This window comes from Tenrec ecaudatus, unplaced genomic scaffold (genome assembly GCF_050624435.1).
Source record: "Tenrec ecaudatus isolate mTenEca1 unplaced genomic scaffold, mTenEca1.hap1 Scaffold_426, whole genome shotgun sequence".
Lineage (NCBI taxonomy): Eukaryota > Metazoa > Chordata > Mammalia > Afrosoricida > Tenrecidae > Tenrec > Tenrec ecaudatus.
The window spans coordinates 242,488-256,629 of record NW_027459329.1 but is presented as its reverse complement, the minus strand read 5'-3'; the positions used below and the strand labels follow the sequence as shown (position 1 = coordinate 256,629).

Genomic DNA, 14,142 nt, shown 5'->3' with positions numbered 1-14,142 from the left:
TGACAGGTTTTTCTTTTCTAATTTGTCATTTGTTTTTTTGTTGTTGTTTTCTTTTGTTGCTTTGTTTTGGTCCGTCATGTTTTTGGTGCATATTATTATCTCTGTAGGTCTATCTAGATAAGATAGGCAGGATAAACCATCTGGAAGACAAAACGGGACATACAGTATTGCAGGGACATGGGTGAGGGACAGGTGGGGGAAAGGACATGTGTGTTAAAAGCCCAGGGACAAGTGAACAACAAGTGATCCAAAAATGATGGCAACGAATATGTAGGAGGCCTGGTAGGGCTTGATCAAGGGCAATGTAACCAAGAGGAATTACTGAAACCCAAATGAAGACTGAACATGATAGTGGGACAAGAGGGAAGGCAGAAATGATCACAATGATCTGCATATAACCCCCTACCTGGGGGACGTACAATAGACATGTGGGGGATGGGAGACATTGAACAGTGTAAGATATGAGAAAATAATAATAATTTATAAATAATACTTTATAAATTATCGTGAAGGCAGGAGTGTGGGGGAGGAAGGGAGAAAATGCTTAGCTGATACCAAGGGTTCAAGTAGAAAGAAAATATCTTGAGAATGATGATGATGGCAACAAATGTACAAATGTGCCCGACACAATGGATGTATGAATGGATTGTGATAAGAGTTGTATGAGCCCCAATGAAATTATTTTAAAAAATAAAAATAAATAATGAACCCTGGCTCTGGCTTGATGCTGTCAGAGGCCTAATGCCATATTTTCTATCAATAGAAGCGTTTAGATAATGAGTAAGATAACTAAATAAGCATCGAATTTGACTGTTTTACGAATAGAGCTTAGGATCTGATGCTACTCTGTTTATACTGATTTTTTTTCTGTTTATTATTATTGATATATGATTGATAGAAATGATTATTGGGAAATTTGAAAATAGAGAGCTTGTAAGCCCACTTGTTTCTCGTCATTAAAACTGGATTGTTAGATGGGTTTAGGACACACCCGCAAAGAAGGCTTTGAAAAAATAAGCTCTGAAAAGAAAAGTGTCTTCAGTGTTGAGGACATTTAAGGGTGAAGAGACTTGCCAAGGGCTGTTGACAGATTGACAGGGGGAAAAAAGGGAACTCTTTGGATATTTAAATTTTGAACTCGTGGTTTTGTCAGAAGCTGGGAAAAAATCTGGAACCATGAAGAAAACTACTCTCTGGGGCTGAATATTACAGGGAGCCTGTGGGCAGGCTGAACTGCTTGCTAGGCGACCACCCAGATCCACTTGTTGAGTGGAAGTGGGCGAAATGCAGCAATAAAGAGACTGATTGAGTCTGGCCACTGACACTCATGGACCTTGTTTCAGGAACGTGAAGAGAAAACGAGAGTGGGTTGACTGGTCTGAAATTCATGATCTAGCGCAAGGGGGCTAGGCTTGTTGAAAATTTGTGACAGTGCCCATGGTCTAGAAGCGAGGTGACCAATGGGCACCATGTGGACGCTGAGTGAAGCAGCCCACATTGAGTTGACCAGAATCCGACCAGATGAAGAGATGTTTGAGCCTGTGAAGTAGAGATATTGCTGCAGACTTCATGGATAGCCTGTCCTGATTTGACTTTACTATGGATGGGGAGTTCACAAGGTTCTAACTGGGATGAAGGTTCCTCAGAACACGGCTGATGTAAGTGGGCAGTATAGAAATTTTATACCTAAAATGGAGATGATAAAGGCATGAAGTGGTTGGCTACAAACTTTCATAGGTGCTGGAATATGTACATAGGATTATAGGTTTAAGTGTGTGTTCCTTAACTGCGATGCTTAGGCATAGAATATTGTTTTGTCACTTATATAATATGTTTAAATGAGGATGGCACATACTGAATGGTACACTTATTAGTTTTATCTTGTTAGTTACAGATATGATTTTATTATTTTTTTGTTAAGAATTATGTATGGGTAAAAAGTTGTGTAAAAGTGTCAACTTGACAAAGGTTGGTCTGTGGTAGTTACATATTCTGGTGTCAACTTGTTGAGGGGTGTTGTCTAGCATGTCAATCAGGTCACAGCTTGATAACCTCATTTAGGCGTGCCACTGAGATAAATAGCTTACTGGAGGCCAGATAGATACAGAGGCCAGATAGATACAGATAGGTGCTTCATCCTCCTCCGGACAAGCCACATGAAGCTAGACTGATGGCAGATAGAGCCATGGAGCCACATGGAGACTCATGCCAGCCCTGAGATGTTTATAATGCCACTGGATCCACAAGACTTTCCATCCACTGGCCTGTGATCTTCCTGCATTTGGCATATTGCATGTGTTTCGTGAGTCTGAGGAGGATTTTATAGATTGGGATTGGACATATGTGCTAATATTGGATTTATGGACTTAATCTGGACTTGGGGTGAAATTTTTTCTCAATATTCAATTGCTCTTGTGTATAAAGCTTTCTCTTAACACCTATGAGTGTCTATGAATTTGTTTTTCTAATCTACCCAGACTAACAGGTCTTTCAGCACAGCAACTTGACCCATTATCCTGCTGTCATAGCCATCTACTCTTCCTGTCACGTGTATTTCTACATACAGCACACACTTGTACACATATCCACACAGTTTGGACCCATCCACTGTATACATGTACACCCACTATATATACACACCTGATACATGTAGTCAATGCTACATGTATACACCCAAACTATAGATGCGTCTGTCATACACACACACACACACTTAACTATACACACACACTATATATGCACATGATACAAGGTGGTACCCTCCCAGAACTGGAATTGTGCTGGGCAGAGTAGACCTTTCATAATATGACTTTTTCTCCCTCTTTGAGAGCTCCGAGTTGCAGCGCCACCTGAGAAGGTTCTCTCTGGTCACAGTGAATTTTTTGTAAAAGCGGTTTCACTGGAACCTTGTTTTTCATGATGGCGAATTTAAGAGAACAGCATGCAGCTATGAAACTTTGTTTCCTCCTCAGGAAAAATGCCAAAGCAACTGTTGTGATGTTGAATACAGTTTAGAAAGACAGTGCTATGGGAAAAACTCTAAGTGTATGAGTAGTTTTCTCATTTCAAAAGAGGTGAAATGTTGATTGATGGCAAACCTCATTCTGGACGTCCATCATCTTATCGAACAGATAAAAATGTCGATTTGTAGTGCATTTGGAATTCGTTCCACCAGGTTAGACTGTTAGTCAAGCTTTCTATTAGAGGATCTGAAAAGATTTCGTAACAGTGTGCGGCAAAAACAGGCCTGATTTATGGCAGACAGGGGACTGGTTTTGCCACCATGATAATGCACCTGCTCACACAGCCATCTCAGTGTGCCAGGTTCTGGCAAAAAGCAGAATGTCTCTCTTGCCCCATGCACCTTACTCACCTGACCTTGCATTGTGTGACTTTTTTTTGTTTCCTCGAAGAAGAGGGACATGGAAGGATAACTATTTGAGGACATAGAAGAGTGAAGAAAAACACTAGGGAGGTGCTGTCAGCCATCCAAACAGATGAGTTTGAAAAATGTTTCCAAGAATTAAATTGCAGATTTTACAAATGTATCAAGTGTAATTGAGAGTACTTTGTAGGTGACAAGTTTGTTTTGTAAAAGAATTTAAATGCATGCCCCATGGTTGCTGGGCACTGTTGGGCAGATACAGCTTTCCAGCGATGGCAATGGGCCAGAGCGATCCTGGGATGCATGCATGGGGCTGTTCCTTTTCAGCAGCCTCCATAGCCCGGTCACTGGTACATGGAAAAAAATTAAATACATAGCTTTGAAAAAAATTCCAGGGTTTTTTTGAGGGGGTACCACCTACTATATGCACACAAATTGTAAGGCACACAAACTCATGCCCACCACACACACTGCTAGTGTACGTAAACATCATAAACACAGTGCCTACACATCCCTTCACTATACATTCTGTATGCATTCATGCACAGTATATTCATATACATGCACTCTCTACACACCCACACTAAATTCACTGCAGAGATATGAGTGTATACACAGTATATAATACCTTTGGGGCATAGAATGTCAAACTGAGGAGTGGGCGGATTCAGTCTTTCGTTTGTGGAGCACAAAGTCCTACCCCTCTCTTGATAGCTCTCACCTGAGAATTGCCCATTTGCACTGTCATTTTAGGGCAGAAACTGGAAGGAGGCCAGGGTGGTAGAGTCTCCTGTATTATTTCAAAGTAGAGTGTGCCATATCTTGTGTGTGTCTCCACAGTTTGGCTATAGAGTGTGATGTTTGACCATGTCATGTGGTATACCTGTTAGATAGATAGATAGATAGATAGATAGATAGATAGATAGATAGATAGATAGATAGATAGATAACCTACTTACTAACAGGTATACTAGCTCTGTACTGATGTCATATATATATATATATATATGACAGCAGGAGAATCAGGTGGACATGGTATAGGGGAAACCCATTCTGAGCCTCATATTTTCTAGAGTAAGTGGCTAGAGGGTTCATAGCAGTTCCAGATGCATTTGAGTATCAGGGACTCTCCATTGATAGCCATGGTGCCCTCTTCCACCTGCAAACAGAGTAAAATACCTGCTCTAGAGTGTTGTCCAGTTGGCACGCAGAGCACCCAGCGTAGCTTAGTAAGCTCGGTGAACAAGCTCCTTCATTAGAGAATTGGTGACTCAGTGAGTACAGGCAGAGGAGGTTTCTGCTCCCTTGAGCCTGACTCAGGAAGTGTACTGCTGGGAGAAGATGAGGGATGAAGGGTGGAGAGTATAGCTAGGACAAGCCTGGTGGTCATCAGAGAAGGGACCGGAAAGAGTCCAGGATGAGCCAGAAAGAGCAAGAGGAGCATGATTTAAGCTGTGGGGCTGGACTTGAAAGGGCTAAAAAATAGCTAGGTATCCTTCTATCTGGAGGCCAGCGAGCCGGTGTGTCAGAAAAGAGGAGTTAAGGGTGATTGAGCAAGGTATTGAGGGTCCCAGATCCAGATCCCAGCCAGCAAGGCAGTGAGGAGAGGGTAGCTGAAGAGCCATGAGCAGGTTGGAGCAAGGTGGTTTTTACTCTGAGGGAGGCAGGAGCACTGGATGCCTGGAGCAGAAATGTGATGACCTGAAGGCGTGGAGAACACTCATTCTTATTCCCAGGGATTCCTGACAACACATATTTACTGGAAAGGGCTCTGAGGTAGAAAAAATTTAAGGGAAATATTTCTTGCCCTTGTGGATTCATAGAATATCTGAACGTAGCAGGTCAGCTTTCCGCTTGAGAGACTTTACCATCATCGTAAGACTCCCCTAGCTTGCTTAGCTGAAAGCTGCTTGCTTCTGTATTCCCAGTAATGTGCAGTTTCACACACAGGGAAGCCCACTCTGCTTTTGGAGCCTCTTAGGAATTTCTCCATGATGGCAAGCCCCTCTTTAGGCTCTTCCTTTGTGAGGCCCTGTGTACCTTGTTCGTCATGCCAGAGAGATGCGGATAGTTCACGGGCTGCACTTACACACCCAACTCACACTCATCCTCACTGCCATTGACTCAGTGTGGACTCATAGCGACCATACAGGACACAGTAGGCCTGCCCTGGCAGTTTGCAAGCCTGTAGCTCTCTGTGGGAGTAGAAAGCCCTGTCTGCTGCCTTCTGGCTCCAGAGCAGTCATGGCTGCTTTGATGAATCACATCACTGTGCCCAGCCCTCTCACCTTTGCTAGAAAGTGAAGAGAGCGATAACTGGTGAGGTTGTTCTTGTTAGGCAGCGTGCAGGTTTGTGCAGTGGGGGACACGAGAAACAAGAGATTGGGCTGAACAGACGTGCGTGCTCACAGCACTTTCTTGGTCCCTGGTGTACAGACCACAGAGGAGAGCAGCTGCCACACGACCACTTCGTCCCTCGTGTCCATCTGCTCAGACCGGCACCTCTTCTCCGGCATCGATGACGGCACTGGGTTTGCATGCCCTGAGCAGGTGGTGGCTCTGTGGGCCCAGGAGGGCATTCAAAATGGCAAGGAGATTTTGCAGGTTTGGAAATGGATGGCCACAGCTGCTCCGCTGAGAATGGGCTGAGGGTGGGGTGGGAGCCCGAGAGGGTTACTGTGCTTGGCCTCTGCTCTCTGGCTTCCTTACTCCTGCTGCAACAGAGAATCCCAGACAGGGAAATTCTCGGGAAACTTTTCTTTTTGGCTATTAATATATAAAAATTTTAATTTTGAAAGAGCATAAATAAAATACAGAGAAAACAACAGTGATAAAAACACTCTGAAGGTAGGTTTTCATGTATTAGATACTTCCCCCTTTGCCATGCTAACCTTTCAGGCTTGTTGCTTGGACAAGGCAGCACTCCGACGGGCGTTGGAACAAGCACACTTTTGTGGTGGCATCAGAGTCAGAGAAGGTGCATGTATATAGTCAGCACTGACCACTACATAAGGGCATGCATTCTGCCAAGTCCTTTGATCAAAAAAGACCTAGGTGGGAACTGTGCCACTTGGCTCCACAGGCCAGCCTCGCATTCCTGGAAGCCATGGGGGTTTCCTGCCCATGCTCCTCCATTTCTTCTGCAACTGGCCCAGGAGACTAGCCTGGTGTAGCTCTTGCTCTTGGACTTAGTGTCACACTGTGCAGTAGTCAATTTAAAATAAATATAGCAAAGATTCATTTTTAAACATTCATTGTTTCATTCTGTATATGTGGGTGGTAAGATGCACATAACATCTCTTTTTAAGTTTATTTTTCAAAATTCTGAGAGAGAAGGAAGATTTCATTTTCTGTAATACTTTTGACCATGGCTCATGTCCTCTGATACATAATTTTTCTACCAATACAAATCATCAGTGTGTGTGTGTGTAGATAGATAAATAGATAGATAGATAGATAGATATTATGGAGATATGAAATATGTGTCAGGATTCTTTACATATATTACGTTAGGAGTCTCTCCCAGAATTCTTTTAGTTTGAAATGGTAAAAACTCAACTCCAAGTGGCATAAGAAAAAAGGAGAATGTAAAATAAAATAATAATTTATAAATTATTAAGGGTTCATGAGGAAGGGGGCAATGGGGAGGGAAGGGGAGGGAAAAAAGGAAAATGAGCTGATTCCAGGAACCCAAGCGGAAGGCGAATTTTGAGAATGACGAGGGCAACGAATGTATAAGGGTGCTTTACTCAATTGATGTATGTATGGATTGTGATAAGAGTTGTATGAGCCAAATAAAATGATTTTTTTTTTTAAGAAAGAATGTTAGTGGCTTACAGTGGTGGGCAGTTGGCAGAGTTAATTTAGCCACTGCTCTCTGTAAGTGCCTGTATCAGTACCCTTTCATCTCTAACTGCTTCCAAATTTTCCTTTGCTATCAAGTTAATTTCAACTCATCATGATGCTAGGGGGCAGAATGGACTTACCCCTTTGGGTTTCCAAGAATTTAAATCTTTATGGGAATAGATAGCCTCTACTTTATTCCTCAGGGAAATGGGGTGGTTCAAACTGTTGACCTTGAAGTTAACATCTTATTGCATTACCCACCACACCACCAGAGCTCCTTCCAGTGCCCTTAGCCTTGGGCAAAGTCTCCTCTCTATAGCTCCATACAGCCTTTATAATTATTGGGTTTAGGTGGGGGGAAGGGCCCCTCTCTTGCTATTAATCCCCATGAAGTACTATGCATGGAGTCATATTCTTCCTCATGTGTCCCTGGCTCAGGCACAGTGGGATCTCCTATTGACAGCCTAGGAGTTGGAGTGGGGGCGGCCCCAAGAGGAAAAGTCTCAGGCAAATGGGAGAGCCAAGGAAAATGGAGTCTGGAGTCAAATTGTTGAGAGACTTAAACTCATCTTGAATGTCCCTTGGGATTTATTTCTAGAGCCTCGAATTCAGTGTGGATGAGAAGGTGAACCTTCTGGATCTGGCCTGGGCTATCGACAACAAGCTCCTGATGGTCACTGGTGTCATTCAGCAAGCGGCCCTGGCCTCCTACCACCAGGAGCTGAGCTACCTCCAGTAAGAGGCTGGGAGAGGTTGTTTCAAGGCTAGGGGTGTGGTTTGTTCTCAGGGGTCCGGGACTGGCAAGGGTCTGGGCTGCTGCCTTGCCTGCCCCCACCACCCTCTATAGGCAACTTGTGATGGGACAAGGAAAAGGGTCTCTGGTGTAGGGAGAGACGCTTTGCCTCTTCCTAATAGGGCCTAATGAGCAAGGGGCCGCCTATGGTTATTCTTGCCACAGGTCTTGCATACTTGGTGAGAGGCTTAGAAAGCCAGATCTCAAAATCCTAACCTAATCCCCTTAATAATATCCCAAGCAGCTGAATCCAACTTAAAACTTATGTGACTGACATTTTTCTTGCTATTATGGAGGTGCAAATGTTCTCCAGACCAGCCCACGGGGCCCCCAGGCTTAAGCCAATTGACTGAAAGCGCACAAAAAAAAAATTGCTTCTTAGACCTTTTCACTGAGCACAACGTGGCAGTTGTCACCGTGTTCCATTACAACAGAGCTCTGCTTTCACTCAACGGGTTATTCATGTTGTTCTGCTAAATAGATTCACAGGGACAAAAGTTGATAGTATTTTATAGAAAGATAACTTTTCCAACAGTTTTGTTGGCATATAAGTCATGTATCATACAATTCAGTGGTTTAGACATATTTTAAAAGAATTGTGTAGGCGTCACCACAATGAGTTTTAGAATATTTTCTTCATTCTGGTACCCGTTATTATTAACTCCCCATAGCCCCCAGTCTCCCCTGCCACAACCGGAAGGAGCTATTAATCTAATTGCTGTTTCTATAGATCACCTATCCCGGATTTCATATACAGAAAATCCTACAAAACAAAATAAACACCAAAAAACCTCAATTCAAAAGCAAGTCGACAATAATATAAACCAAAACGAATAAAGTCATTTAATGTCAGGATACACCATTAGAGAACCATTCTTCAAAGACTCAAAGACAAGGCTAGCCCGCACTCAACACCATCATGTTGGCTGTTTTTTGTCGTTTATGCAGACCCAGAGTTTGAGGGCCCTGCAACGGTATGTGCTTCTGTGGGAAGCTGACAGAGTAGTAGCTACATTTGACAGTGTCTCCTTCCTGTGGGCAGGGGGCAAATGAAGCAAATGGTGCAGGAGCGAGACAAGGCAAGACAGGACCTGGAGAAGGCTGAGAAGAGGAACCTGGAGTTTGTGACAGAGATGGATGACTGCCACTCTGCCATGGAACAGCTCACGGAACGCAGGATCAAGTAGGTGCCACCGAGACAGCTTCTGGGTCAGAGCCTGGCACAGTAGCCCTCTAGAATCACAGCAGCTGTCCCCAATCTGGTCCCTACACCCTGGCCAGAGGGTGGGTGAAGGACAAATAGCTGCTACCCAAGTGGCAGTGCTATAGTTCTGGTTCATTGAAGGCCTTACTTGAGCCAGTAGAAACCAGAAAATGTGACTTTTTGTTTTGTACCATCAGTCAGGGGCCTCCAGAGTAACACGGTCAGTACGATAGATGGGTGTTCATATGGGTGGAAACATGGAGGGATACACGTGATTCATTTATTTTAGAAAACTGCCTCCTGGTTGTGAGGCTTGGCAATTCTAAAATCCATCGGTCAGATGGCAGGTTGGAGACTGTCTGCAGGATGGCTACGGTCTTAAAACATCCTTCTCCTTCCAGAAACCTTAACGTCTGCTCGGAAAACCTTCAACTTATTGCATAACCCCCCCCCCCCACACACACACACACACACACATCATGGATCATGACCTGTTTTACTGAGGACTGACAGGCTTAAATGCTAATCATATGTAATGCCCTCATAGCAATACTAAGCCAATATGTTAATAAGCAGTGGAGCCCCATGGCCTACCCAACGGCACACATGAAATTAGCTATCACAAGACTCCTTGAAAGATGAGGGTACAATAGAAGCATCAACTGAACTCTGGGTGGGGCTGGTGCAGTATGCACTGGCTTCTCATTCTATATGCCTATGGGCTGCAGACATTCGTCTCTACCCTACCTCTACTCTCTTTGCTCAGTCCGTTGGACCTGCCCTCAGCTCAAGGAAGACCTTTAACTATTGTTTGTGCTTGTGATGGGTGTTATGTAAGATATTTTTTGCAAACAGCTTCAGGAGTTCAGCAGGTAGCACTCAACACAGCGAAGGTACCCCAACACCTCAGTCTTACCTCTCATCATCCTTCATACTGAACAGTCTTAGGGGGAACTCTGTATGGTATGTTTGGTGATGGCTTCAAGGCCAGAGAAAAGGATGTAAGAAAACCTAGCCACATATATATCCACACTGCATCAGGGAGAAGGTTTTTTTCACCCCTATTGAGAGAAAAGTCTTGGCCAGAGGTGGCTAAACTCAGCTAGTGATTCACCTTCCTGAATCTTTTGTTTACTGAAGGTGCTCTGCTGGAAACAGCTGAGGCTACATGAAATGATCTTCTACATTTCTCTTTCTCTCATACTGGCTCATGCCAGAAGTCAGAACACTGGCTGCCTGCTCCCTGGTCTGTCTTCCTTCACTGGTGGGCAAGATGTCTGTGGGGCATGCCCTTTTAGAATCCTGCTTCCTTGCCCCTAGCCCCTTGCCCTTTGGGTAAGCTGAGTCCTTTGGTCTCCTCATCTCTAACCTGAGAATGGTAATGAGCCCTGTCTAGCATGGAGGGATGACCAACACAATATGTCGAGCTTCCTAATTCTGATGACTGTGCATAGGCCCAATCATGTGCCTCAGGAAACAGAGAGAGTGAGAGAGACGTCATAAATGATGCAGAGTCCTGGCGTGGTGAAAAGGTTGGCCCCTTGGCACCTTGCCTCTGTGTGGGGTCATGTTCTCCTGGAAGGACCAGCAGTGAATGTGGTGTCCAGTGTCTGGTCCCTGCCTTCAGAACACTCATACTTTCTATCAAACAGGCGGCTATAAAGCCTAAAACTGTCAGTAGATATACAATCTTCCAGAAGGCCAGGCCATGTGTGACACTGGGGAGGTAGTTTAAGGAGGTGTCCCAAAAGGTACCCTCAGTCTCTCCTTTGTGGGTATTGTAGACACCTGGAGCAGGGATACTGTGGACAATTGGCCCTGCTTCGCTCAGAGTTGGAGATGGAACAAGAGCTGCTCTGGCAGCAGACCAGCATGCAGAGGGCTAGGCTGGAGGAGGACCTTGAAGCCCTGCACAGGGAGGAAGCCTGCTTGCAAGAGAGGCTATCATTGGTGCTAAAGGTATGAGGGTGCTATACAAAGAAAATGCATGTGCACAAAGCTGGGAGTACATAAAGCTTGATTTTCTCCTCACAACTGTGTTCCCTGACAATTGCCCCAGCCAGCTCTAGGGTAGTATAGCTACTTCGTGGCTATTGCCTGCAGCTCTGAGCTGGTAGATAGGGGCCAGGGAAGGTCTGCAACAGCATCTGGCACGCCTGCATCCCCAGAGACCAGGAACATATTGTGGCTTTAGCAAAAAAAAAAAAAAAGCCAGGACCTGAAGCTCACCTAGCAGGAGCCCCACTGTATTTCCAGGAGCTGAGAGGTTCATGGGTGTGTGCCACCCAGTCCTTACCACAGCCGGCACTTGATCCCCAGGGATTACTTCTCAGGAGAGACAGGAAGGCCCTGAATCCCTGTCTTAGTTGTGAGGCCTCTGGGGAGAGGATGGCATAGCAGGTGAGAGGCAGAAGTAGCTGAGCTGACTGTCTCGGTGGACTTTCTTCCCAGTCCTTTTTGCACTCCAGCCTGCCTGCCTTCTCCGTTTTCATCTTGGCTCCTTTTTTCTCTCCCTTTCTACCTGTCCTCCCTCCCTTGATGTCTGTCTCCCTTACTCCAGCTCCTGGCTTTTCAACCCTGCGGAGCACTCAGCAGAGCCTTACCTCTTAGTTATACACTGTGTCTCAGAAGTAATTCCACATCCTTCTGATTTGTCATTGCAGCTTTCAAGTGTCTGTAAACACTGGACTTTTCCCTGACTGGATATATGGACTGCATTGATGTTATTTCAGATCTCTTATTTAGAAGTACACCCTGAAATCATTTGTCTCTAATCTTCTTTCCTAGCTTATTGCTGTTGAGCTCTTGAAGTGGGAGAAGTAGCGGCAGTGGGAAAGCACTGGGCACTTCAGTGTCTGCATGTCTGGCTTAGGAGCTGGTCTACTAAAGAAATGTTATGGGGGCCACCACGCACCTCCTCTGGCTACACACAGAAGAGGAGACTCTAACACCAACCCAATGCCAATTGGCACAGGGCAGAAGTTAAAGATGCCTCCCCCCACCATCTTTATGCTATTCTAACGCCAACCATCCCTAACCTTCCCATAACACTCTTCTTAGCTAGATTCGGTCATTTATTTCAGTGACCACATACAATTCACAGACAATATTCACAATTATCGAGTTAATCAGGGAAATGTTAATGATACAGGTCTTTTGTCTACAATACCATGCTGATAACCACCTCTTTCTCTGGTCCCAGGCCTCTCAGTTGCATAGTCCCTTGGCTTCTGCTTTGTTCCATGGGCCAGGAAGCCTACCACTCTGCCTCGTGGTCTCAGTGTTGCTCCTTGCTCTGTCTCATGTGCTCAGTGCCAGGGCTTCTGCTGCCTCCACGACTTACGGCATGGATCTCACATGTGCCCCACTGATGGCTCTTATTTCTTGATGGACACAGGATTCTCTCTCTCTGCTACTGAGATGCCGTGCAAGGGCATCACTGTCCGACCCATCTATGAGTGTTTCACATACCCGATTTGCCTAGTCCCACCCAATTATTTGATGAGTGTTACAAAGATATGGATAGAAGAGCCCTTTGGATCATTTCACTTCACCCCGGGCTACCTTTTGGCTCTTCTAGACATTGCTCCTTTAATACATGAAGAATTGCCTCCTGCCCACTGACATCTAGGATTTGTTTTCACAGTCGTGGTGACCCTGCTAACAGTCACTCGTACTTCAGTCATATCATCAAACCAGCATCTTCTCCTCGCCTCCTTTTACCTGAGCCCATGGTGAAAAGAGGACACTCTTCAATGGGGACTTTCCCTTGACTTGTTCTTTTTCTTTTCTTTTTCATATTGATACTAATACACCCATAAAAACTGGTAAACCAGCTACTTCATTACCACTCCCTATTTTAGATATCCCATTGCTAAATTGTCAATCCCTAACAACCAGTCCTCTGAGGAGACAAGCAAATTTTTGATCAGAAGAATCTTTATTTATGATTTAAACTTTGAGCATCTGTTTCCATAAATATAATCCAATCCAGGGAAAGCCATCAAATTAGAGCAATGTATGCCAGATCATAGTGTCAACATTTATCTTGTCATTCATTTGGGTTCTGGTCAACTCAGCCCTAGAATCCAAGGTAGATCAAATAGGTACCAGTATCAAGCTTGGGAGTTCACACACACCTCCCTGTACTTTAGATTAACTGGCCAATTCATATATTCTCATCAACCCTAACTCCCCATGGCCTAGGTCCTGATCATCAGCTTTATAATTCACAACTCATGAAATCTCCCAATGTCTTCCCCTCTTCACTCACATTTTCAAACTTCAGACCAGCCAGCCCCTCTCTCTCATCTCTAGCTTCTGGGGCCAGATCAGCAGGTGCCAATAGAACATGCCAAAATGCAGGCTGTGTCATCAGTGCGGCAGTTCCACCACTCCCACCCAAGTGGACCCAAGTGTCAGCACAGTGAGCGTACTAGGCTGCCGCCAGCTCCCTTAACTTCAGTCTGTCAGGAGCCATTCTCTGAGAGGAACACACTTCTCCCTGCTAAGATGACTCTAAAGGCAGGCAGCTCAAAATTCAAAAGGCCAAACCGATTTTTCTCCTACTCATTCTTTCAGTTGTTCTGGGTGGATCTGCATGTCTTTGCAAATAAGTGCAAAAGTACTGGTAGCAAAGGTTCTGGGTGAGGCTTCCATCCACACTGGTGAGAGCTTTCACTGCTCTCTCCAAACCAAACCAAACCAAACTCACTGCAGTTAAGTCAATTCTGACTCCCATTCAGCCTATAGGGCAGGGGGTAGAGCTGCCCTTGTGGGTTTCTAAGATTGTAACTCTTTACAGGAATAGAAAGCCACATCTTTCTCCCATGAAGTGTCTTGTGGTTTGAACTGCTGAACTTGCAGTTAGAAGCCCAGTGCGTAACTACTACACCAACAGGCCTCCAATACTCT

At 44.9% G+C, this 14,142-nt stretch overlaps 1 non-coding gene and 1 pseudogene across 1 annotated transcript; both read left to right on the top strand.

Annotated features, from left to right (window-relative positions):
* LOC142436586 (ninein-like protein) overlaps positions 1–14,142 on the top strand; it is a 91,141-nt pseudogene that overhangs the window by 24,901 nt on the left and 52,098 nt on the right.
* LOC142436588 (small nucleolar RNA SNORA84) lies at positions 3,612–3,743 on the top strand. The gene has a single exon (XR_012782015.1). It is a non-coding gene; the product is annotated as a small nucleolar RNA SNORA84 (small nucleolar RNA).